Source organism: Ambystoma mexicanum, chromosome 2q (genome assembly GCF_040938575.1).
Source record: "Ambystoma mexicanum isolate Mex_15411 chromosome 2q, UKY_AmexF1_1, whole genome shotgun sequence".
Lineage (NCBI taxonomy): Eukaryota > Metazoa > Chordata > Amphibia > Caudata > Ambystomatidae > Ambystoma > Ambystoma mexicanum.
Genome location: NC_090924.1, coordinates 1066964946 through 1066991393, shown reverse-complemented (window position 1 = coordinate 1066991393; position 26448 = coordinate 1066964946). Strand labels below are relative to the sequence as shown.

The window sequence follows — 26448 nt, the reverse complement described above, 5'->3', positions numbered from 1 at the left end:
GAACTATTCACAGCTATTAAAACACATCGAGTCATTTCACTCAGTTGACTTGACTCATTGGGAAGTGCCTAACTCCTCTGTTTCAATGGACACTTGACCCGTTGGGAAGTCCCTGACTCAACCGTTGTGATGCTGACTTAACCTCTTTTAAAGTCCCTATGATATGATATGATAAATCTTTTATAACACGCCTGCACACAAGTGTTTCTAGGTGCGACAAGACAAGTGAAGGAGGAAAGAGGGAGGACCAGACAAACAATTTTACTAGACATTGTGTCATTCATATTGTGCAAGTGCGAGATGAGAAGTGCAAAGGGAAAAAGAGGGGGAAGTGCCAGGGAGAGTGAAAGGGAAAACAGGGCAGCATTGATCTGAGTAAGTGCAGCCAAGGCAGCTTGGCTGTTGGTGAGTGCAAGGAGGCAAGGGGATATAAGTGTTATAGTTACAGCCCTTAAGTGCATTGTAGGCCCAGAGGCATTGCAGGGGGGGACTGGTCAGGAAAGAGCCTTGTACCCATGGGAACACTGAGGTAGACAGCAACTAGTCGGTATAGCAGACAGGTGGGTCAGGTAGGTCAGCGGGGGAGGCAGAGAGAGAAAGCAGAGAAGAGGAACATTTTGAGCTGCTTCTGGATCATCAGGTGGTCCGGCTCAAGTTTGAGAGGGGCAGGGAGGCCATTCCAGAGGGAGGCACCTGCAGAGGAGAGAGATCTACCCCCCCTCTCTGCCTGGAGAAGTGTCTGACCCTCAAAGAGTTGGAGGTGGCTGAGCAAAGGGCTCGAGAACAAAGGCGTTTAGGAAGAGAGAGTTGGATGTAGTGAGAGCCCTGCCCCCAGAAAGCCTTGTGGACAATGCTAAGGGTCTTGGACTTGATCCTTGCAGCCACCGGGAGCCAGTGGAGAGATTTCAGGGCTGGAGAGATACGGTCCCTGGGCTTGAGGCCAAGGATAAGTCTTGCAGTCCTGATCTGGATTAGTTGCAGAGAGCGGAGTGTAGAGGAAGGCAGATTGAGAAAGAGGCTGTTGCAGTAGTCCACCCTGTACAGAACCAGGGCTCTGGAGACAGTGAGCTTCTGGGGGCACGTGAGAAAGGGAAGAGTACCTTTGAGGAGGTGCAGCTGGTAGTGGGACTTTTTGGCGATGTCCGAAATGTGAGGAGAGAAAGAGAGTGTAGAGCCAAAGATGACACCAAGGTTTTTAGCCTCACAGGAAGGTGAATTAAAATGGCCCAAGGAGGGCGGCCAGAGTAAGAGAGAGAAAGTGGGAGCAGGGGTCCTGAAATGAGAAGGATCTCTGTCTTACTGTCATTAAACCAGAGATCTTTGGATGTGCACTAATCCTGAATCATGGATAGAAAATCATGAATGAGCGAGAGAGGAGAGGAGGCTGAGGGGAGCATGAAGGAAATCTGAGTGTGATCCGCATAACACTGAAAGTTAAAAGAGAAGGTAGAGATCAAGTGGGCCAAAGGGGCCAAGTAGAGGTTGAAAACCCATGGTGAGAGGGTAGAGCCCTGTGGAATGCCAAAGGTAGAGAGAGAGGTGGTGGAGAGAAAGTAACCAAGTTGGACTTGGGAGGGGCAGTGCAAGAGGAAGGAGGTCAACCATTCCAGGGCCTGATTCGTGATGCCCAGGTTCTCACAGAGTCGATTGATCAGGATGGCATGGTTGACATTGCCAAAAGCAGAGGAACGACCAAGGAGAATGAGGACACAAGGAATACTGCAATCAAGGTTAGAGAGCAGACCTTCATGGGTATTCAGGAGAGCAGTTTCCATGCATTTGGCAGCTCTGAGGTAGGACTGATTGTCATGTAGACAACAAACAGATCAGTGTGGAGAGTAAGTCAGAAGATGGACAAAGGGGTGATAGAGACTGGTTGGTAGTTTACCGGACAGGTAGGGTCGTCAGATGACTTCTTGATGGGGGGTGCACAAGGGACTGCTTGAGGAGAGAGAGGAAAGTTCCAGTGGCGAAAGAGTGGTTACAGAAATTAGCCGAGGCTGGAGTGAGGGTGTCAATGTGGTCCTTGATGGTTCTGGAGGAGCAGGTGAGACTAAAACCTCTTCAGGTGTTGTCAGAGAGAAAGTGGAGAAAGGAGGAGGAGGGGGGAGTTGGCCAAAGGCGGGCTGAGAGAGGAAGAGGACGAGGAGATAGAGGACAGGAGGGCTTGATTTTTAGTGATGAAGTGAGATGCTAGAGCCATACAGAGGGTCTGGGAGGGAACAGAAGGGGTAGAGACTGCAGTAGGATTGGCCAGTTCCTTGTAGATTTTAAAGAGTTGTTAGAGGCCGCAGAGAGGCAGGCTTGAATGTGGGCTCTCTTCTTGCAGAGGACAGAGCGTCTGTATTGTCTTTGGAGCAGGCATCAGGCCAGTTTGTCAGAGGATGCACCCAAAACCCACCACTTCTTCTCAGCCACCCTGCATATGCGTTTCAGGATGGTGAGGTTGAAGTCATACCATGAGCTGCACTTGGAGGTAGGCTTCAGCCAGATTCTCATGACAGGGGTAAGGATGTCCAAAGTGTTGGAGATAGAATTATGCAGATTAGATCAAAACTTGTGATAGACCTGGCCATTAACAAAGTCTCGGTGAGAGTGAGGACATCCAGGTCAAGTTCTTAGAGGAGGTGACAGATGTCAGAGGAGTATTTGACAGCAGTGCAAGATCTGAGAGTAGAGAAATGGAGCAGGGTGGACTACTGGGAGGGGTGCAGGCATGAGGTGCACCCAGCGGAAGTGGAAGGGGGCCTGAGAGTGGGCAGTGGTAGAAGCAATGGTAGATAGAGGAGCCAGAGAGGTGCTAGTAGTAGTACAGGGAGAAGGAAGGAAGTTGCCTATCAAACAGGGGAGATTGGGATGAGGGCCCTGGACCAAGACTTTGCCATTCAGATAGACATTACAGATGACCTTGGAGGAGTGGAAGGAGGCCAAGAGAGCCTTCCACCGAGTGCCAACATTAATGGGAGAGGAAAAGATAGGAGAGGGAGCTGAGACCATATGAAGGGTGCATATGTCTGATGAGGGAATGACAAAGAGGATGTTGGTGAGAGTCTGTCTGGAGGAAGCACTGATGTAGGTATCAGTGATAGGGAGGCCTGGGTTGCAGAACAGGATGTCCCTCTTGAACTTCTGCCTTCCAGACTTAATGAGAGGGATAGGATAGGAGATAGAGTAGCAGTTAGAGAAGATGGGAGAAACGGAAAGCACCATATGGGTGTGAGGAGACGAGGAGGAGGAGTGAGTGAGAAGAGAAAGGAGACACACAGAAACACGCCAAAATGCAGGAAGCACAACAAAGGAGGGGGTGATGTGGGGGCCACACTGGGGGTCCCAACAGGGAGCAGACAGGTGGCACACAACAGTACAACAGCAACCATAGTTGAAGGGGGCCTAGGAGAATGAGAGAGCCAATGGGGCAGTGATTCACAGATCAACAGTAAACAGTAGAAGGTGACTTAGAGGTGGAGCCAAGCCTAACAGGGCACAGATTCACAGAACACCAGTAACACAGTAGAAGGGGACCTAGAAGTATGAGAGAGCCTAATGAGGCACAGATTCACAAGTCACCAGTAACACAGTAGAAGGGGACCTAGACGTGGGAGAGAAACCTAATGGGGCACAGATTCACAGATCAACATTAACACAGTAGAAGGGGGCCTAAAGGTGGGAGAGAAGCCTAATGGTGCATAGATTCACAAATCCAAGTAACACAGTAGAAGGGGACCTAGAAGTGGAAGATAGCCTAGTGGGGCAGAGATTCACAGATCACCAGTAACTCAGTCGAAGGGTACCTAGAAGTGGGCGAGAAGCCTAATGGGGACAGATTCACAGAGCAACAGTAACACAGTAGAAAGAGCGGGAGATGCACATAAACACAAAGTATGGCTAACCACTAAGGGGAGGAGAGCCTAAGGTTGTGCAAAGATGTAGCAAGTAATGTCAAAAGGATTAAGGGGAATACGTGCACAGGCTGCTCCCCCTTCCCTTACCTTCCTTATCTTTCGATTGCTGATGGTCGATGACTGCGTCACGTACTCACACTCTGGTCGACGACTGCGTCACATACTCGCACTCTGCGTCACACCTATTCATCGCCAAACACTGTGCCCTTAGCCTTTTCAGGCTTTGCCACAGATGGTTCAGTAGGCCGGTTTTAAAGGCCTGATGGTGTCAACTTGTGGCGATGGAAAGTGTGTTGTAGTCACAGCACGCATCGATCGGAGCGTAACCTGCAGACCTGCGGTGCTCAACACCACGCCATTGGCCCTTCCTGGCTTTGCCACAGAGGGTTCAGTAGGCCGGGTTTAAAGGCCTGATGGCATCTAGTTCATGGCATTAGAAAGCGTGTCGTAGTCACAGTGAGCATCGATTGGGCAGTGTAACCTGCAGACCTGCGATCCTCAACACCACGCTGTTGGCCTTGACGGGTTTTGCCACAGAGGGTTCAGTAGGTCAGTTTTAAAGGCTTGATGGCATCAACGTTGTGGCATAGTAAAGCGTGTCGTAGTCACAGCAAGCGTCATTTTGAACACTGAGGATTACATTGCAATAGCCCTTCAGCACCTTGCCATTCCAGGCTGCTATAGGAAACTACCATCTGACCCAACAATTGCCACAGTAAAGGATCTGATTACATTAGTGCAGTTCTGGTATTCGCAAGGTTTGCTCATTGATCAGGAAAAGGCGTTCCTCATCAGACCCAAAGCACGTATGCCCACAATATATTTCTTGCTTAAGGTACAAAAACAGTTTGATCACTTACCAGCAGTAAGGTCGATAATGAGCAGACAGGGTTGGGCTACAGAGGGTCTATCCGAATATATTGATTCCTCAATCAAAGGATTGCTAACCCAAATCCCGGCGTACCTGAAAGATACCACTCATAAATTGAACCTATTACATCAAATTGTCTGGCAACCTAGCTTTTATCTATTGACTTTAGATGTGAAATCCTTATACACATCCATACAACATTGTCTGGCTCTAGATACTATCGATTTCACCTTCAGAACTTTCTCTGCTTCTTACATGACTCAAGTGCAATTAATAAAAAGTTTCTTAGATTTTACTCTCAATCACAATCAGTTCATATTCAATCGTGAATATTATTCTCAAACCAGTGGCATAGCCATGGGAGCAAAATATGCGCCTTCGCTTGCTAACTTGTTCATGGCATATTTTGAGCATAAATATATTTTCACCGAACATGGTTTTTCCCAGGAAATTCACCTGTGGAAACGCTATATAGATGATGTGCTCTTAGTCTGGAACGGCACTCAAGAAAAATGTCACCTTTTCTTACAATATCTCAATTCTAACAACTTTGGCATAGAGTTCACGGGCCAAATACAGCCCTCACATATGGTCTTCTTAGACCTGGATATTTCAATTGTACAGAATACTTTACAGACTAGCACCCACAGGAAACAGACAACAGCCCACTCTATCTTGCACGCAAAAAGTTGTCACCAAAATAGTGTTATTTCTAACATCACGAAAGGGGAGTTTTCTTGTGCCCGATGTAATTGAGGTCAAGATGAGGCATTTAAATAAGAAACTGAATGTATTGACAGCAGGTTTCAATCACATTTTAGCTCACTGCACCCATCACAGAGAAGAAGTATCAGATCAGTTTGCTTATTAGTGTGGTCCCACCCACAAGGGCAGTCCAGCACCAAAATGCTAGGCAATTCTCCACTGAACAAGCGTACCATTAGCAACCCTAGACACGTGTTTCAGCCTTTATGGACCTTATCACTGACAACACAGTGAGCAAGGGGTCCATGTCTGTATTACCCTGGGTTACTTAAGGTGAAACGTCACATTTTACAAATGAAACAAGAGTGTGGGAGCCACTCTACTGACAACGAGCATTGGTCAAATGCCCTGTTTTATGGAATATTCTCCGCTTAGAACGGTCTACAACCACGTTTTAACTCACTGGACCCTTCACAGCGAAGAAATATCTGTTTGCAAATGAGTCGGGTTGCAACCACAAGGGCAGTACAGCACCAAAATGCTAGGCATTTCTCCACTGAACAAGAGTACCATCAGCAACCCTACACGTGTCTCGACCCTGTTGGGCCTGATCAGTGAGGTAAAGGTGAGCCTCTCTAAAGCACAGTGAGCAAGTGGTCCACATCTGGATTACGCTGGGTTACTTAGGTTTTATGATTTAAGCATGAGTGTGGGAGCCCCTCTACTGAGACAAACATGGATCAAATACCCTCTTCTATGGCATTTCTTCCAATCCGGAGGGTCTACAACCATTATTCTCATTTTGATGTATGTTGTATTCCTTGGTGTTCTAGGCTTGTTTGCATAGCGTAATACCATGGTTGTAAAGGGACAGTTTTTTAAAAATACAAACCCCAATCCAGCTTTGTACTTGGACCCACCCTTATATGCAGAACCAGGATTTTTAAATGTTGTTCTCTCTATATACTGTGCCAGTGATATGGTTAATGATTCCTTAATTACTGTCGTATGTGACATAATCAGTGATGTCATTGTTAGGAAAGATTTCATAATTGTATGTAATGTTCCCTCCATGTGTCAACCCCCAAACTTTTTGCTGCTGTTTAAACACCCTGAACTAAACTTTGCCAGAGAAGTAAAGCCATAAACTGCACTCCTCTGGGCTTTCGCTCACTTTTTATGGGGAAACTGACATGCCCTTAAGACAGTCAGTACTGGGAGACTTTGTTTCCCTTAGTACTTTTCTCATGTCGCAGCTTTTGTGCAACATGTAACAAGTGTGCAAAGTAACTTACCTTACAGCACACTTGGGTCTCTAGTCATTCCAAAGGCCCTAGAAACTCTCGCTGGACTTTTTATGAACTGTGCAGATGTGTCACGGACAGGACTGGTGGCAGCTATCGTTTTCTTATATTTTAACCCTTTCTTGCCATGTTAACCGTGTTTACCGCGTTTGGCACAAATAGGTGGCCTGGCTCCAAAATGGTCATGCCACGAGGTTCTTTGTCCTGTCCTTTGGACATCCTGCCCCTTCACCTTCCTCAGGTCGAGTCGACCCGGGTCAGTCCTTATTTGGGCATGCACTTTCCCGCAAAACCCAATGCTTTCGTGGGCTTCTGCATGTCTTTAGTGTGTGCCTCCAGGATGTGGGCTGGGATGTCTGTTCCCAATACACATCCTGGGTGCCAGAGAGTCTGGAGTGTCCTGAATGCCTGGGACCACTGTGGTCCATGATTGGTCCACGTATGGAGTGAGTGTTTGTGAGCAGATCTCCCATTGGGTCCTCTCCATTTTGGCGCAAAGGGAACTTGGGATAAGAAGGGGCTGAAAACACCACTACCAGGTCGATCTCCTGAGTTCACAAGAAAAAAGGATAAGGGTCCAAGTATCCTGCAACAAGAAGCCGAGTCGAGGAACCGCTAGTGACCCGCTGGAAGGTTTGGCACCCTGAGCCCGCTGTCGTCCCGTGGGACCCCTCTGCATTTGATCATCCTAGAAGGTCTGTGAAGACGCTTCAACCCATTGGAAAAGTGGGATCAACTATTCTCGGCACCTTCAACAAACCCTGCAAGTAAGCCTCTTCGGAAGTGTCTGTGGGCCAACCTGTGGGCTGACTAGCTTACACGATAAGTTTGCTCTGTTACCGCCGCTGTTTCGAGGAGGCCCTCAAAACTTGGTATACTGCTTGCTCTGTGTCAACGGCACCATCACACTAAATCTCATACACTTGGCATTCCCAGGTCTGTAGTGAGACGAGTGCGCCCGGACCGGAGTAAATGCGGTTACCGTGTTGCCCTGCTGTGGCAACGACCTGTGCAAGTTCGCTGCATTTGTGACCCCCTTGACCCAGAAGCCTGCTGCAGTGGAAGTGGTCTGATTCCTCCACCCGGAGCGGAGAAATCGCCACTGTCCCGTTTGGGAATTCCCGCTGTATCTCGGAAACTAAACGGTGTTGAGACGCCCTGATTGTCGCATTTGAACCTGCCAGCGAAGTGGATTGTACTGGCGAAGTTTGGTTCTGCCTGTGTCAGGGACCGGTGCGTAGTCCATACCCCAACTGGTGGCCCCTAGCCCAGGAGCCCATTTTTACACACGAAGTGGCCCTGAGGGCCCCTTTCCTTTCCACAGCTATTGCGAAATAACAACTCCATACCGCACTCTCAACCTGCCTCTGCCCCCAATTGGAGGTCCTGCTTGAATAGTGAGGACTTGTTCTTCATCGTCTTATCCACGTTCCTGAGCTGCTAGTGACCCTTGAAGAGAAAATATTTTGTCCATTGGCACAAGCTTGTGCATGTACTATTGAGCATAAGGCTCCTCTCTTCATAGGGATTGGACTGCCTCTTAGTTAGGTGTATTCTTGATGTGGAGCTGGGTCTAAAGATCACTTGCACTGCCTGTTTTCCTCCCCATCTAGGTGGTCTACATATTTTGTGCTTTTTAATCCATTATACCCATCTGGTCTTGTACATATATTGTATTGATTGTGATGTATTGGTTTACTCTAGTGTTACTGTGATTCTTTGCTATGGTCTATGTTACAAAGGCCTTGTAATAAATGTGTCTATATTTTTAATATAACACCTGTTTGGAGTAATTTGTAAGTGTCCTTGCTTTGTGTGCTCATTGAAGTCTTTCAGTCACCGTCACCCCTCTTGAGACTTAGTCTTGACCGCCTGCCATAGCTACCCTGATTGTGGCTTGTCCAGAGGTTACCCTGTTCCAAGATACTAGGTTGGCCTTCTGAACCTCTGCCCCTCCAGGTCAGAGTTCAGAAATCCCTCTTAACAGTCATTTGTAATGTCATCAGTGTGCTTAGGGGCTGCACAATAGGCCTCATAGTTAAGGTGGCGTAGCTTCGAACACAGACCGAATGTCTGGGGTTTTGTGGCATTAAATCAGCACATTAAAGTCACTTGAAGTAAACTTTTTTCACTAAATTTCAAGGGATTTCAATGCATAAGATTGTTTCACCTTAACTTTGCTTCAATGTTTTTCTACTGAACTTCAAGAGTTTTGTTATGCCATACCTGCCACCACCTGCAATTCGGCAGTGTTTTCTGATAACATGAATATTTGTAATGGGGCCCTAGGTATGGATCCGTTCTTGCTAAGCTCTGATGATTGATGTGATGTCCTTTTCTAATTTTATGCCAGGTCACAGGATGGGTTTGAGATGAAGCCCACACCTCCTCAGTGGTTTATCCTGGATACCTCACAATTAGTTTGATATTTCAAAAAGTGGATTTAACACACTTTTTTAAGATCAGTTTTAAGTGCAATGTTTATTAGTTTATCAATTGTTTCATGTGAACTCATAGCCCCAATTGTGGTCAGCTGACACGTGTTTCGACAGCATAGGTCTTTATCAAGGAGGGTGGTTTGAAGTAGATGCCCCAGTTGGGGTTGGGTGGTGAGGAGCGGTCAGTCCAGTGGTTGGCGGCTGGGCTTGAAATGTGCCCTTAAATAATTTAATGTGGTTGCATACATGCGGAAAACGGACAGAGACGCACGGTATCCAGGATAAACTCCTGATCTTCTGATAACATAACTGTTGTTATGTGATTTACTATTAATATCTGTTCTTCAGCTATGCAGCGTCGGGTTTATCAAGTATTTCAGCTTTTTTTTGTCCTCTGTTAAGAATTGATTACTAATGGTTTAATCTGATGAGGAAGAGTGAGGTGGGGTATTGTAAAGCAGGTATCTTGAGGCAGCAAGTATGTTGTAATCAGTTTTCTTTCTTAGGTTTCATCAAGAAGGACAGTAAGATCAATAGGGACTGGCTCCCACCACCCATGCTACATTGCTCCAACTGCCTCAACTGCCTGAACTGGAATACCCACACTCAAGCACAAAGGTTCCAGACACTCACTGAACATTCTCTCAATGACATCAGACCCAGCAGGAAGGGCCAGAAGATAGAAAGATACAGCACACACCCCCTTCCTTGCACATACATCAAGGAACACATGACCAATGGAGCGAGCAAGATATAACACACCTCGCTTCCTTCGACATACAGCAGGCAACACGCTCATACTACAGGCACATCACCACACCACCACACATAACCCAGACAACAAACTTTTGACATATGCCAGGCATCCACACATCAAAACACACACATCAGCCTCTGAATGAAGAGATATGGGTGTCCCAACAACACATAACTAACAGCCAACAGGTGGAATGCACCACATACCTACATTCACAACCACCAAACATGTACATAACACCTTTTACGCATCTCTGCCACCAGTGGGTCTCAGGCCTGCCACGCTTGAGCACTGCATCCTCCAGCTGGGCCTATAACCAACATTCATGGTCAACCAGTCATGAAAAAAATCACATACCTTACACCACTGCCACTGGTGGATCTAAACTCTGCCACGCCCGAGCTCTACTGGCCTTACCTTGGGCTGGGACACAAACCTACTGCACAAAACTAAGCCTAACTAACAATCAAGACAACCCATCTCAAAGTTCGGGTGATGACATGTGGGAGTCAGAACGCAATAACACACCATAACATCACACACCCTTCACCACACACACCAGTAGGTGGCAAAGTGCCACGACCAATTGATTCCCAACAGGAGGAAAGCATCTCTGTGACCTGTTCTCGATCTGCAGGCCAAGCAAACAAGCTCAACAAGGCTGAAACACGTGTATGGGGTTGATGTTGGTACTCTTGTTCAGAGAGGAATTGCCGTAGCATTCAGTACAGTGAGCAAAAAGCGTGTGCTGCAAACTCATCTCAGAACAGGTGATCATGCCATGTTCTTTCTGGAGAGGAGCACCTGCTACCTTTTTTGAAATATTTGCAAGGAACTTGGGGTTGGTCACCCTGAGTTACCTGGGGGCAACCAGACTTGGACTCCCTGCTCACTGTGCTCATAGAGGCACAGCTTCACCTCACTGATGAGGCTCAACAAGGCAGAAACACGTGTATGGGGTTGCTGTTGGCACTCTTGTTCAGAGAGGAATCGCCATAGCATTTCGGTGCTGGACTGCCCATGTGGGCAGGACAAAGACTGATATGCAAATGGATATTTCCCATCTGTGAAAGGTACAGTGAGCAAAAAGTGTGTGCTGCAAACTCTCATCTCAGAACAGGTTATCATGCCAAGTTGTTTCTGGAGAGGAGCGCCTGCTACCTTTTTTGAAATATTTGCAAGGAACTTGGGGTTGGTCACCATGAGTTACCTGGGGGCAGCCAGACGTGAACTCCCTGCTCACTGTGCTCAGATTGGCACATCTTCACCTCACTGATGAGCTCGACAAGGCTGAAACACGTGTATGGGGTTGCTGTTGGTACTCTTGTTCAGAGAGGAATTGCCATAGCATTTCGGTGCTGGACTGCCCATGTGGGCGGGACAAAGACTGATATGCAAATGGCTATTTCCCATCTTTGAAAGGTACAGTGAGCAAAAAGTGTGTGCTGCAAACGCTCATCTCAGAACAGGTTATCATGCCATGTTCTTTCTGGAGAGGAGCGCCTGCTACCTTTTTTGAAATATTTGCAAGGAACTTGGGTTTGGTCACCCTGAGTTACCTGGGGGCAACCAGACTTGGACTCCCTGCTCACTGTGCTCAGAGAGGCACAGCTTCACCTCACTGATGAGGCTCAACAAGGCTGAAACAAGTGTATGGGGTTGCTGTTGGTACTCTTGTTCAGAGAGGAATTGCCATAGCATTTCGGTGCTGGACTGCCCATGTTGGCAGGACAAAGACTGATATGCAAATTGATATTTCCCATCTGTGAAGGGTACAGTGAGCAAAACTCTCATCTCAGAACAGGTTATCATGCCAAGTTGTTTCTGAAGAAGAGCGCCTGCTACCTTTTTTTTAAATATTTGCAAGGAACTTGGGGTTGGTCACCCTGAGTTACCTGGGGGCAACCAGACGTGGGCTCCCTGCTCACTGTGCTCAGAGAGGTACAGCTTCACCTCACTGATGAGGCTCAACAAGGCTGAAACACGTGTATAGGGTTGCTGTTGGTACTCTTGTTCAGAGAGGAATTGCCATAGCATTTCGGTGCTGGACTGCCCATGTGGGCGGGACACATTCTGATATGCAAATTGATATTTCCCATCTGTGAAGGGTACAGTGAGCAAAAAGAATGTGCTGCAAACTCTCATCTCAGAACAGGTTATTAGCCATGTTCTTTCTGGAGAGGAGCACCTGCTACCTTTTTTGAAATACAAGCAAACTAGGAACCAAACGGTCAACTATCCTGAAAGGACACAAATTCAGATGATTAAATCACTTGTAAACATAACAGATGTATAAAAGCTGCCATATGGACCAAACACAAGATGGGGTTTCAGCAAGCACACTATAATGTCACTGATGATACTGATAAGGTTGGCCAATCAACAAAAGCAATTAACCAATTTCAGACGGGGCTCTAACCTACGTTCTCACTTGCCTTTTATCCTGTAATCAAATTCCACAAAAAAACAACATGAGCCCCCAACTACAACAAGACACCTCAAAATAAACCGTACACATCTCTGCCAACAATGTATTGGCTGAGGTGTACTTGTACACAGGAGTATCACACAGAAATCCCTGCATGGTGCATTACCATGCGCAAATTCTAAACATACCTCAACAAAAAGGGGTTGAAAAATCCACACAAATCTTTTATTATTGAATACACATTCTCAAACTCCTACCTCAACAGCAACTGAGCAGCCACACCAGCATAAATAACACCAGACTGAAATGAGGGAGGCATACCCCACCAACACCAGCCATCACAACATCAAATCATACTGACAAAATACACCCGCAATGCACTGCATGTTTTAAACTGCAATGGCATAGACCTTCGGTGCCATCTGATATAATCATTTTAACAAAGGAATTACACTGATCAGTTTCCAAATTCCAAATCTCATCAAACTGCATGCACCCACATACACACCTACATACACAAACATCATCTCTCACACGTGTCAGAACTGGACATGGTAAAAAGGTAAACAATGCATGCATTTACAATCCTCTCCAAAGACCAATATTGTGTAAAATCCATGAAATAGCATGTACAAATATTAATCACCACACTCCACATAACATATGCAAACACCACTAAATTCACACATCACAATGGACATTTCTTTTATTTTGTAAAAGAAGATGCAATCCCGTTCTAAAAGTCCCTGTTGCATAACAGCTGTAATCCTGAAATGTCAAAACTGTGATTTCACCTACATATTCGTAAAGCTTTCCATTTACTCTAGAACAGCATCCCTGCCTCTCTCTGTCTTGAGCCAGAGCACCTTAAATTCTGGAAACTCCTTAAGACCTTCCTCTTTCCTTCCACCGTCTCTCTCCCAATCCCCTGCTAACCCATGTTCTTTTTCTCTCCACCCTCCTTCTTCCTTATCCTCCCTACCTCTGTTCAGTTTTTGCGGACTGGCTGCCTGGTTCACCTGCAGAGCCATATTGGTGCGAGGCTCCCCTGTCAGTCTTTTGCACTTGCCTCCGGCTACTGCATCTTTAACCTACACACCACTAGTGGCGCAATCTCTCTTGCATGTAACCTAGGGCCCTGCTGGACTTGAAGTGCTTGCCCACCCCCATTCCTTGCACCGCCGCCTGTACGCATGCATGATTTGAATGTACTAGGACTAGTACGTTTGTTTGTCCTTTCCCCCCTTTTTTGTCCCCTCTGCCTATCTTGGTTGTAACTGTAACACTACATGCACTTGCACTAGGAGAAATGCTGTCAGGCCTAGTATGCTAGTTTTTTTCTGTTAGATAATTCAGAAACTTCAAGGCCTAAGAATGATTACTATGTTCCCTTGCTCCCTTCCCGCCTTGAACTGTTTTGAAGTACACCACCTGTGTATGTGGCTGTATAAATGAACAATGACAATAATTTTTTTTGTATGGTCACTTTGTACCTGCAAACGGGTACACACACACTCACACAGCCCTCTAATATTTTGTTATTCACAAGACACTAAAGCCAATAAATCTAACCCATCAGTATTCCATAGAATCCTTTTCACTTCTAGGCCAGGCTGCCCCCCAGAACAGAGGTATCTCCATCTACAAACAGGTTAGGGCTGTGACAGCAGACTAAAAGCATCACACATACGCTGGCAAGATCTGTAACACTGACATAGTGCGAAACCACCTCTGAAAGTACTTCGCCACTGTTTACAGCCGATACTCCAATTGCACTTCAAATCACTAAACGCCTTCAGTGTCAGCCTCGGTCCCAGGGCAACTACTTTCCTACACAGTAGCAGTCATGAGCATGTGAGGTCATCACTCCACGCACACATTAAAAGGTGCACTTTTCCAATAATGTACTGGGAAGACCGATACCTTTATCTCCTTTTTGGCACCAGTCTGAACTTGCTAGCATTCTGACAGAGTCACATGCAGGTGCCTGAATTTGTAACCCCGCAGCAACAGAATTCCATGCTTTACCATACCCCTCGGCAGCATGGGTGACGTCACCATAGTCTTTGGGGCAACCAAGAGCGCAGGTGTTCTTAAAGCCCAACCACCACAATGTCTTCCTTCCACCTGGAAGCCGGGTAAGCAAAACAGGCCAGCCAAGATGTTGGCGGCAACAACACTCCACCTCGGGTCATATGGTGGACTTTACCTTCTGCACTCCTTTCCAAAAGGTTCTCCTTCTTAGTCCTGGATTCCTTCCTGCCAGCTACCACTTCTACTAAAGCAGTGCATCTTCTCCCTCACACCCCGCCCCACTCAGCCCTAAATACCTGTCTCTCAAGAACTCTCCAGCCTGCCTTTAAACTCGTCCCGGATCAGCAGGCATCAAGGGTGCCCCTCAACTCCTGCCTCCTTCCTCTCTAATCACCTGTGATGAGCAGGTCCCACAGGATCTCCTTGACACTTGTCTCCTTCCTCTTCAATAGCCCTGGGTGAGCAGGTGCCACTGGTGCCCCTCGCCACCAGTCTCCTTCCTCTTTACTCACCCTGGGTTGTGGGATAACTCCTTTGGAGGCAGTGAGTCCTCTACTTCTTTCTCCTACTTTCTGCTCCTTTTTTCTGCACCCCCCACAGCAGTTAACTTTCTCTCCTCTGCAGATGCCTGGTACCTCCTCTTCCTCTCCTGGTTTAGATCAAAGACCACCTTTTCTACCAGTATTGTAAAGCGGTTATCTTGAGGCCGCAGGTAAGTTAAAGTCAGGTTTCTTTATTAAGTTTCATCAAGAAGTATAGTAATCAGGATAAGATCAATAGGAGCTCGAATGGAGCCCACTGTCTCCCACCACCCCGGCTACATTCCTCCAACTGCCTGAACTGGTGGGGTTGTTGGGAACTGTGACAAAGAAGAGTGTTGTGGCATGGTGGGGGTCTCCGAAGAGGAAGAGTTAAGTAGGGTAGTTGTGGACTGTGATGAGGAAGAGTGAGTTGGAGTTAGTGGGGGACTGTGATGAAGAAGAGTGAGGTGGAGTTAGTGGGGAACTGTGATGAAGAAGAGTGAGCTGGAATAAATGGGGGATTGTGATGAAGAAGAGTGTGGTGAAGTTAGTGGGGTTCTGTGACTGTGACAAAAAAGAGTGGTGTGCAGTTAGTGGGGGACTGTGACAAGCAAGAGTGAGGAAGAGTAGTTGGGGACTGTGACAAAGAAGCATGAGGTGGAGTTAGTGGAGGACTGTGATGAGGAAGAGTGGTATAGAGTTAGTGAGGAACTGTAATGAGGAATATTGAGGTGGTGGTAGTGGGGTACAACCACGAAGAAGAGTAAGGTGGGGTTAGTAGGGGACTGTGAAGAAGAAGAGCGAGGTGGAATTAGTGCAGGACTGTGATAAAAAAGAGTGAGGTGGAGTTACTGGAGAACAGTGATGAAGAAAAGTCAGGTGGGATAGTTGGAGACTGTGATGAGGAAGAGTGAGTTGGAGTTAGTGGGGGACTGTAATGAGGAATTGTGAGGTGAGGTAGTTGGGGATTATGACATGGAACAGCTGGGTGGAGTTAGTGGGAGAATGTGTCAAAGAAGAGTAAGGTGGAGTTAGTGAGGGACTGTGGTGAGGAAGAGTGAGTTGGTGATAGTGGGGGACTGTGAGAAGGAAGAGTGAGTTGGTAGTTGTTGACTGTGATGAGAAACAGTGATGTGGTGGTAGTGGAGAGCTGTGAAGAGAGAGAGATAGTGATGTGGGATGTTTTTACCCATGCATCCGAGCCCTACCTCAAAAACTGTGCAGTACTGGCATTGAAAACATCATGATGGCCAGAGCTTCCCAGAAAATGCCCAGGGAAATGCATGAAGAATAGGCTGCCACCCATTTTTGCCGATGTTATGGGCACAGAAGGGCACTGCCTAAAACCCCATTGGACTACCCACACAGTAGCCTGAAACCATTGGGAATGGCAATGCTGATTGCCAAAAGCAACCTAGAATTGTGGGGAATTCATTTTCATAAATCCCAAAAATGGGTGCATTACCAGTACTCACCACTATCAGAAAGCCGGCGTTTTAAAACAACACCAGACTTTTCTTTTTGTGTAAAACTGAATAAATGAACCCAAAGCAGGCCAAAGAAAGACTTACTGAGAGGTGGATACAATGTAAAGTTATATTCTGAAGTGACTTGAAGGTTTATAACAAGACTGGCTGAGCTGTGGATTTCAGCAGTTTAAGTAAATTTGGACTGAAAGACACTAAAAATCTAAATGTTTAAAAGAAATGAGTGACCTACTTTGAGTGTCACATAGGTTGCAATTGTTTAAATGTCATAGTTTTAAACTTAGAATCAGCATTCTAGCTGCATATGTAAAAATTGTTAGTTTTATTTGAATGCAGAAAACTAAGTAACTAAAAGTGACATTAGCTGGGGCCTGGTTTAAGGAACTGAATTCTGCCCACCAGCTACCCCCGACAGGAGTTGAGACTTGCACAACAGCTGTGTTCCCAGGCCTAGCTGCCTTTTGCTGTTCCCACCAAAAGGGATATGACACTTCTCTGATTGAATTACCAAGGGACTGCTAGAGACTAAACATAGGACCCAGGCAGAGGGTTTATTGGGGGGAGGCCATAAATGGCTTCCTCTTGAACAATGGGCCTTCCAGGACCCAGGCAGATGCTTTATTGGGGGGACCGCAAAACAGCTTCCTCTTGGCAGAAGCTGGGAGGGGCAGGGTCTCTGAGCTTGGCAGAACTGGAAAAACCAGAAATTCAACCTTGTGCTGAGGGGAAACCACACCCCTTTGGGGCCAGAACATAACTCTAAAAAGATGGATCATTCATAGAGCAGACTTGTGAAAATTTTATAAATGATACCATAATTCTTGTGATTTTTCTGCCCACATTTTAAGAGGTTTTTAGAACCGGTGGTATGATCTGGGGGCAAGCTAGCAGTTAAGAGGGTATAACTTAAAATGTATGCATGTTAAAAATCTGACACTTCATCAATTAATGTCCATACTCCTTGCGCACATGTGTGTAAATTTGGGTTAATGTCCGATATTGCAAAACCAGTTAAAAAGTGCAAATGTTGCCATTTCTCAATGCAAGCTCTCAGGAAGAGCAGGTTTGGACAGGGTATACCTCCTGTGATATGTGATGGGTGCATGTAATTTTAAACAAATGTGTACCTGTGCAAATATGTCTTTTGGGTCAAAATATAGATTGTGTGTAATTTGACAGGGGTGGGTTCTCTGTATCATAAACAGACCTCATCATGATGACACTTCATTTCATTCCCCCAATCAAGGGGAAGAGGATGAAGTGGCCAATGACAAGTGGAGAGGGGTAGAGTCTAGAAAGCTAGCCTCTCCACCCACTTTCAAAACACATAAAAGCAGACAGTCAGGACAGATAGGGACATTCAATTCCATTTGCTGCAACGCGCTCTGCCGGACCACACAACATCCAGAAGATACTAGATTCAACACTTAGACTTTAAAACTCCAAAGAACTTGATTCAGAACTCAAAGCAAGGGCCTAAACCCACAAACTGAGAACTCTTCTCAGTGGGCCTCAGCATCCAGCAAACCTAACAGCGATAGCAGCATCCAGGAGCCGTGCAGATCAGCGCTGGGTCCAGAGAAGGCTGTGCAGAAAGATCCAGAAGCAGTGCTGTACCCAGAGAAAGCAGAGCAGTATCCAGAACCAGAGGCAGAGCAGAGCTGACCCAGACCGCTGTTCGCAGAACTAGAGAGCTGACCCAGGCGCTGTGCGCAGAAACCGTCCGTGGCGAGTGAAGAAAACCTGACCAGATCCGTGGCGAGGCCCATTCTATTTCTAAATATATTGTGAGTACCTAGCAGAACTGTGCAGAACCAATCTCTTAGTTAAAATAATATAATTCAATCTATTTTAATCTAACCAGAACTGTCTCCTAACTGTCACCTGTCATTTGCAAAGCTGTCACCTGTCATTTCTAGTTGCTAGCTGTAACTTTTCACTTTGAACTTTTAAAATTTCAAATCTGAAAAACGACCTTTACCATATCGCTCATATCTCTGTGACCGTTTGTCTTAGAGACTTGCAGTAACTTTCCTCTGAATGCTGGGAATCTTGGCTTTTCAACGAACCTAGAACTGTATTCCTATTCCCTATAATTATGCCGCAATCGCGAAAAACGCACTCGCGAATTTTAACGCGATTTGCAAATTTCTCCACGTGTGAAAACAGCAGCTTCCTTGCTTTCATTTGCCAAAAATTCGTTTAACCTGCCAATCATTCCTAGAACATTGCTAAAGTAAGCCTGAACTTATTTAAACCAACTAATCCTCAACCTGAACCTCCAGAGGGAATTAAGATCATTTTAGCACATTTTCCAATATATTGCTATCACATTTTAAAGCATTTTGAGCCTGTGTAAAACTCATATCTATTCTCCTCTAAGCTTGCTGGGAAACTGGAACTCTGTATTACATTGTGATTGTATACCTGAACCGTGTGCTCTTCCTTCCATCTCCTTACATTGTATAGGGGGGGTGAATTGCCACAAAGGGAAAGTGATTATCTTGTCTTTTGTGAAACCATATCAGTTTATCTTCTATACTGCATTTCATTCATTCAACCTTGCATTTCCTTGAACCCTACAAAGCATTCTCTACCACATTATTCTTCTGTCCCTATTTACCAGTGTGCTACCTTATCCATTTCATGTCAACTCCTTAGTGATTATAAAGAAGTGTGCTAGTGCCAGATTCTCCGTTGTTAATCTTTATCATATCAGATTAAGTGTGATATTCAATTATTAAGTTATTATAAAGTGTGATATATATATATATTGTTAAAATTCTCAAATAAACCTTTAAACGTGCAAAACAGAACTACTTCTTGGCTCAGTGGGGTCAGGGGGATTCCAAGAGAGGGGTGTTATATAGGGGTAGTCATCCAGAACGCATGAACTGGACATAAAGATATATCAATAAGGGTTTCCATTCAGTATCCCAGACTAGGCATTGACTTAGCTGTAGTGCTGAATTGAATCCTCTTACAAATTGGGGGCTCGTGCCGGACGTTTGGGTTAGATCTATCACTTGTGCAGATTAATACAGCGTGCCAGCTGACCAGATACACATATCCGGTCGGATCACCACGCTGTGTTACGCTGTAAAGCACTCCTCAAAGGAACGCTCTAAGGAAAAGGTCTGTTCTGCAAAAATAAAACTTGTGTAAGTCAGGACAGAGACAATCTCTAGAATTACGACCTTGGTAGATATGAAAATAGCCAGAGAACACTTCTTACATAAGCTATTTGTGAGAGATGAGTGGACTCATCAGGACCAAACGGTCTGGTTGCAGGCAATCGCGCAACAGGTCACTGAAACAGGGTCAGATATATGGGGAGATCAGGGTCCCCTACATGTGGCCCTGAGCGAACTATACAGGAGTCAGAAAATTACAGCAGACGGTACATCACTAAAATAAAGGAGGATATGGATGTGCTGCAACAGGAAAAGGCGGACCAGGATACCAGATTTCTGGCCTTGCAGAAGGAGTACCAAGAAGGTTTGGACTCCTTACTGCAGAGCCAGAAAAAGCTGGAGCAACAATTAGACTTTAACAGGGCATGCACGGAGCAGGTAGCCACCCTGCAAAGTCATCTAGATAGAATGAAGGCAGAGAGCAACAAGCTGATTTTGAAAGACCTGGATACCCAGGCAGAGTTTGATGAAGAACGCCAGAAAGCTGGTGCCTTTCAAAGGCAGAGGGACGACCTGGCGGCACAAATGCAGGCTCTTAGTCAGGAAAGAGACGCCTTAGGCCAGGAAGTCTGCCATTTAAAAAGAAAAACAGAAGAAAATCACTTGGCCCTCCAGGGGCTGGGTGACCTCCAAAAAGAACACCAGAACTTGTTATAACACACCAGGAGGGTGGAGGATGCTTTGGAAAGAAAGGAGCAGGCCAATAGGGACACAGCTCAGGAGGTAACCCTCCTGCAGCAAAAACTGACCCAGTGCTCCAGGACCAATCAGGAGGGACAGAGAGAGAATGAGGCTCTCTGCCAGCACAATGATGGACTCCAACAACAGGTAGAGATGCAGGAGAGACTGATAGAGTCTAGTAAGGCCTTAACTGAGGAACTGACGGCGCAGGCTCTTGCATTGCAACAGGGAGCAGGGCGGATAGAGATGAGTTTCGCTGGGAAAGAGGAACTCCTGAGCATAACCCCAGGAGCCCTAGTACCAGAGGCCTTTATCTCTCTCAGTCCCTGGACTCTGCCACCCCCATGTCCCCTGGCGCACATGAGCACAGGGCCACAGGGATGGCAGATTACTATCCAGCCAGAAGCATGGGGCTCATAGGCCAGTACCACCCAGGAATGGAGGGGCGGGCATCAGGGTATGGGCACCCAAGCACAGTGCAATTTAATGGGGAACCCCAGGAGAGTAGGCCCATTAAGGGCATCCTGAAAACCTCTGCCCAGTTAGGTCAGTGGGGGGGGTACCCATCAAATCCTGGCAGCAATGAGGGATCTGAAGTCTCCTCTGAGCGGTACAGGACACAGGAGACCAGGTCCCCACATTCTGCCAGCCATTCCCAGGCTCGCAGAATCCGGGAAAACCTGGAAGAACAGACGGGAACCTCTGGGAGCAGTGCCTCTGAGTCAGAAGATGAATGGACCAGGGTTACCCGGACCAAAAGGGCCAATAAGACAAAAAGGGCCTTGCTTAAGGACCCCTTAAAGCAGATTAAGGCAATCAGGAGCGTCATCACGCCTTATCATAAGAACGCCAAGTATTCTGTTTGGGAGCACTTAGAGTTGTTTGAGCAAATGATGGAGACTTTCCATTTGAAGGACAGCCAAAGCTGTATTCAATATGTAAAGTGGACCTTCTCCCCGGAATACTCTAGTTTCTTTGCGGGGCTGGAGGACCAAAATCATTTAAGATGGTCCACCTATAAGGCGGCCATCTTGAAACATTTTTCTACTCATAGAAATCCTCAAGAGGCTCGCAAGGCAGCCTACAATTTACAATTTGGGGAGGATCAGGCCGCACAAGAATTTGTGCAGGAGTTAAAGGGTGCTTTTGCACAGACCACAAGAAGGGTGCGCACGGATAGCAGAGAATTTATTAATATGTTTTTCCATGCCTTGCCCAAATACATAATGACCCAGCTCGTGAGGGATTTTCACGAGAAAAGATCTTTAGACTGGGTCATTGAACAGGCGACCCGGATCTATGAGGTGCAGAAGCCAATAGAAAATAAAAATAATGCGCCCAAAAACCCCAAAGCCAACAACACCCCTGCTGCTGCCAAGGTGGCAGAGGTAAAGGTCACCCCCGTTTTAGATTTGGAGATGGGGGGGCCTAAAAACCTACCTGCACCTAATAATGCTAGGCCCAGAAGGTCCTCGGGCCAGTCACAGACAGGGAGCCAGGGAGGCAGCCCCACAAATGGGGTCCCTCGCTCTCCTGATTATGTAAGCCCCCATTACAAGGGAAACAGACCCATCCTGGGTTATGTGTGGACTCCTCAAGCCCAAGGGGGGGATCCAGCCAAGCACCTAACCCAGAGAACTTCCCTCCCAACTTCTCACAGGAGGGCAGAAACTCACCAAACCCTGGGCAGAACTTCTTCCCCAGGTATCCACCCAACTTCCAGCCCCAAAATCCTCCACCCTTCTTTCCCCAATTCCCTGAGCCCAGACAACCGAATCCGGGAGAGGGGAGGCCACGGGTGGAGGGGTATCCAAATCTTCCCAACCAGGGGTACTACCAAAGAAGGGATAGCTACCCTTCCCGGGATCAGCCCAGGGGAGAAAACAGGGCCCCGTATCAGCCTGAGCGGGTTTCCCAGCTAGAGCGCCAGGTTCAAAACATGGCGCGGGATCTGGGTCACATACTGAGGGCTCAGCAGAACCCTCAGATCGGCATGCCGGCGCAGAACGCACCCAACTCTGGACCTGGTGCTCCAGAACAATGACGGGGGCAGCACCCGATAACTCACCGGTTCCCAGGGAGGAGGCACAAAGGGAAGGGGGTGTAAAGACTTGGAGGAAGCTTCCTTCCTCACTTGTGAACAGCCCCTGGAAACCCAGGAACCGGAAACAAAATCTCTTGCCCCTGAAAGTCTGCCTCCTAAGGAGCAGAGGGGGGGTAGGAGAAACAAAAGACCCAAACAAACTCAGTTTGAGGAGGAGGTACAGATCTTCCAATTTGAGGGAGAGGGATCCTCAGAGGATCCTGGGAAAATGATCTTCTCCTTCAAAGAGGGGGGGACTCCTCCCAAAGAAAAATGGGTCCCTAGGGATGCAAATCCAGACTGGGGAGATGTGGAGACTGAGCTGCCGCCGCCCACCATCTCATCCCAGAACCAACAGCAAGAAAATCCCCTGGTTCAAACCCATCCTGGTGACTGCCTCCAAAAAGGGGGGGGGCGGCCCGGAACCGGAGCCAGGGGAACCCACAATGGCTCTGATCTCCAGTTGCCAATTTTTTCTTTCAGATTCCCAAGGCTCTCCACAGAATTCTGCCCAAATCTCTTCGCTAGCGATGTCCAAAACCAGAAAGGGAGCCCACCAGTTGTCCAAAAATGTGCATTATCTGTGCCCCCTTGAGGAGAAGGAGGGAAGATACTATGCCCCAGTACAAGTACAGGGGCAGGGTACAATTTTGGCACCGGTGGACACTGGATCTCAAGCTACCCTTCTGTCCAGAAGGGCCTTTGACGAACTGAATGCAGGAAGGGGAGAGAATTACCAAATTCCTCTCACCTCTCTTCCTGGACAACTGCAGAACTTTGACGGGAAGGAAATTCCCGTTGAGGGGACTGCAGACTTGGACATTAAGATCGGGCGACACAAGGTGAAACACCCGGTCATAGTAGTGACTCCAGAGGGCACCCTTTGTTTACTGGGGAATGACCTCCTGAGCAGGTTGACACCCTTAATAGATTGCGTAAACAAGGTCCTCTGGACCCAGACTAGCCGACCAATAAAATTAAAACAGAGTGTCAACCATGTTAGTTTAAACGGCACCTGCCACATGGTTGAACAAAAATCTGACCAAGTAGAATTTCACTTCCAGAACAACCAAATTCCAGACGTGACAGTAATAGCAGTAGGACAACAGACTGGTGATGGGGGGTCCTCTCTATTTCTGAAAATCAACCTTCCTTCCAGTTTAAGGTGGTATTCCACACTGGAAGGAAACACCCTGAAATTCTTTACTAATCCACAATCAGAAACTCCCACTCCTATAGTCCAGAAAGATGTGAAATCAGCTCAGAGCCTGGCTGATATTCAGCAAATTGGAGAGCAGTTGTTCATCCCTGTTCAGTTAAATGATGGGAAGGACTCTGTTCTCGCTCGAGTGTGCGTGAACAATGGTAAGAGCTTCATCAGCGAAGCCATGTTTCGCCAACTCCCAAAAGATCCAGCCATTCCCACCTTCAAGCTGATAGACTAATGGGAAATGGACCTGGAAGCACCTGATTCCAAACATCTCCTGCCAAGCAGGTGTATGCTCAAAATCTCCATTGGCAACAAGAGCATAGTCCACAATTGTTGCCGCCTTTTACTTAGGCAGTGACATTCTCAATCGCTTTGCCATTAGTTTGGACCTAATAAACTTCAAAGCTTGGTCCCGATTAGCGGATAATCCCATGGGCTTTGATGATCCAGAAAAAGCATTTAGGTCAGCTCAATTGCTACCTTATGCAGTTGAAATTCAGATCAAAGAGGAAGTCACCATCCCAGAAAGGACCCGACAATTCTCCCTGGAAGTGAAAGCTAAAAGAGGACAATATTTGCAAATCCCTGATGCTTACATACATCTAAATGCTTCTCTCAAACAGCAAGGGTTAGGGGTAAACCCAACACCAGTAGTCAACATAGAACATGACACCATTCTAATAGAGGTGGATAACAGCGACTTAAAGAGTATTACTATAGCCGCAGGCACCATTATTGGAATGGCGGTTGATGGCCGACATTTTTCCATTGATTTAGGTAATGAACTGTTAGGGCCAATCCCCAAGGACTGCGTTGACAGTGACAGTGAGGACAATACAACACCAGACAGGATTTTTACCCGGCATGGGGGGAACTTCCTGGTGTACACTTCCTGCCCCTATGGTAAGGAAGATGTGACTTGTGACTTCAGGAGGGATGAGGTGATTTTCCAGGTCCATGAGGGCTGCCTTTCCCACCTGAAGCCTCCGGTCCAAATCAACACTCTGACCAGGGACTTCTCCACCCAGCTGGAGGAGGCCGCGGAGATAGCCAAACCAGAAGTCTTTCCAGGCTTCAGGCAGATGGTGGAAGAGAGAGTCAACCTAGCTGATGCCTGTGTGACTCTGGAACAAAAGAAAAAGTTGAAACAAGTTTTATTGGATTTCCAAGATCTCTTTGCGGTAGACTCATATGACTGTGGTCGCACTGACATCCACACAACAACAATCCCCACGGACCCTGGCATGACTCCTGTGTTTGTGAAGTAACATTGCTTGCCTCTCGCATCAATGGAGTCCCTTACTGAAATAATTAAGAACCTTGAGTCCCGGGGAATAATCCGTCCAGTCCACAGCACTTTCAATAATCCGGTGCTGGGAATATTGAAGCCAAACAGCCAGTGGAGACTGTGCGCCGACCTCAGGGAGCTCAAGAAACGGGTCCATACTTCCCGATGGCCTCTGCCCTACATTGACCAAGGGCTGGCCCAGATCCAGGGGTCACAGGTATTCACTGCAATAGACCTGACCAATGGATACTGGACCGTGACGGTCAGTAGGGAGGACCAATACAAGCTGGCTTTTACCTTTGGGGGCCAGCAGCATACATGGACCCGGACTCCCTTCGGATACCTTAACTCCGGTAATGAGTTCAATATTTTCCTACATAAGGCCATGCCCCACCTGGGTGCGAGGGGTAACCTGGCTTATGTAGATGATGTCCTCATCAAAAGTTCATCTGTGAAGGAACACATAGCGGAGATCCGTTATGTTCTGACGCAGTTGAGGGCTGCCGGAGCAAAACTTTCCTTTCAGAAAGCACAGTGGTGTAGAACCCGTGTTAATTTCTTGGGGCATGAGATTACTCCTCAGGGTCTCTGTCCCCAGGAAAAGAAAGTGGAAGCACTTCAGAAACTGAAAGACCCCACAACTCTGCGGGAACTAAGGAGCCTCCTTGGACTGACTAATTACAGCAGAAAGTTCATTGAGGGCTACGCAGAGATCACCAGACCCCTGATTCATCTCCTGAAGGGGGGGGGTCAAGTGGGAATGGGGTCCAGAACAAGCCGAGGCGGTAAAACAACTCAAAAGAAGCCTCTCAAAAGTGCCTTGCCTAGCTTACCCTGTCAGAAACAAGGAGTTCTTCCTGGAGACGGGGTTCTCTAATACGTGCTTGACGGCAGTATTATACCAAAAGCATGACAAGGTCAATAAAGTAATCTCCTATGCGAGCAAAACTTTATCCTCTGTGGAGGAAAAATTCAACGATTGTGAGAAGGCACTCCTGGCAACGGTGTGGGCATTGAAGAATTACCGCCCGTTTATCCAGGGGGAACACATCATAGTGGAGACTCCACACCAGCCTCTGCAATATCTCCAAAGTGACAGAATCCGGCCCGGGAATTTGAGTAATTCCCGAATTACTTCCTGGATTCTGTCAATGCAAGGCTTTCCTGTGGAGGTCAGATATGGCCAAAACAAGAAGAGTCCCCTCGCGCAAGGTCTGGCTGACTTGCATGATTGTGCCAGAGAAAACTGTCTTGAGGACGAAAGTCTAAAAATCAAGGACAACACGGAGGCATACCTTAATTCCCCACACAAAGTCTTTGAAGAGGACAAGTGTGAGGGAATGCCCACTGTCTATGTGGATGGATGCTCGTACCATGTTGACAACGACGGGGAGAAAGAACTGGTGGCTGGCGTAGGGAATGCATGGGTGAAGGAGTTCCCAGAACCCTCCGCTGGATACAAAATTGGTCCCTGAAGTAGTCAGGTGGCAGAATTGATGGCTGTGCATCAGGCCATCCTCACTGCTGTCCAGCATCAACTCCACG

The 26448-nt window shown here is 47.1% G+C and overlaps 1 protein-coding gene across 1 annotated transcript in view; it reads right to left on the bottom strand.

Annotated features, from left to right (window-relative positions):
* LOC138569944 (metalloreductase STEAP4-like) overlaps window positions 1-26448 on the bottom strand; it is a 346842-nt gene that overhangs the window by 306326 nt on the left and 14068 nt on the right. The window lies entirely within an intron of this gene.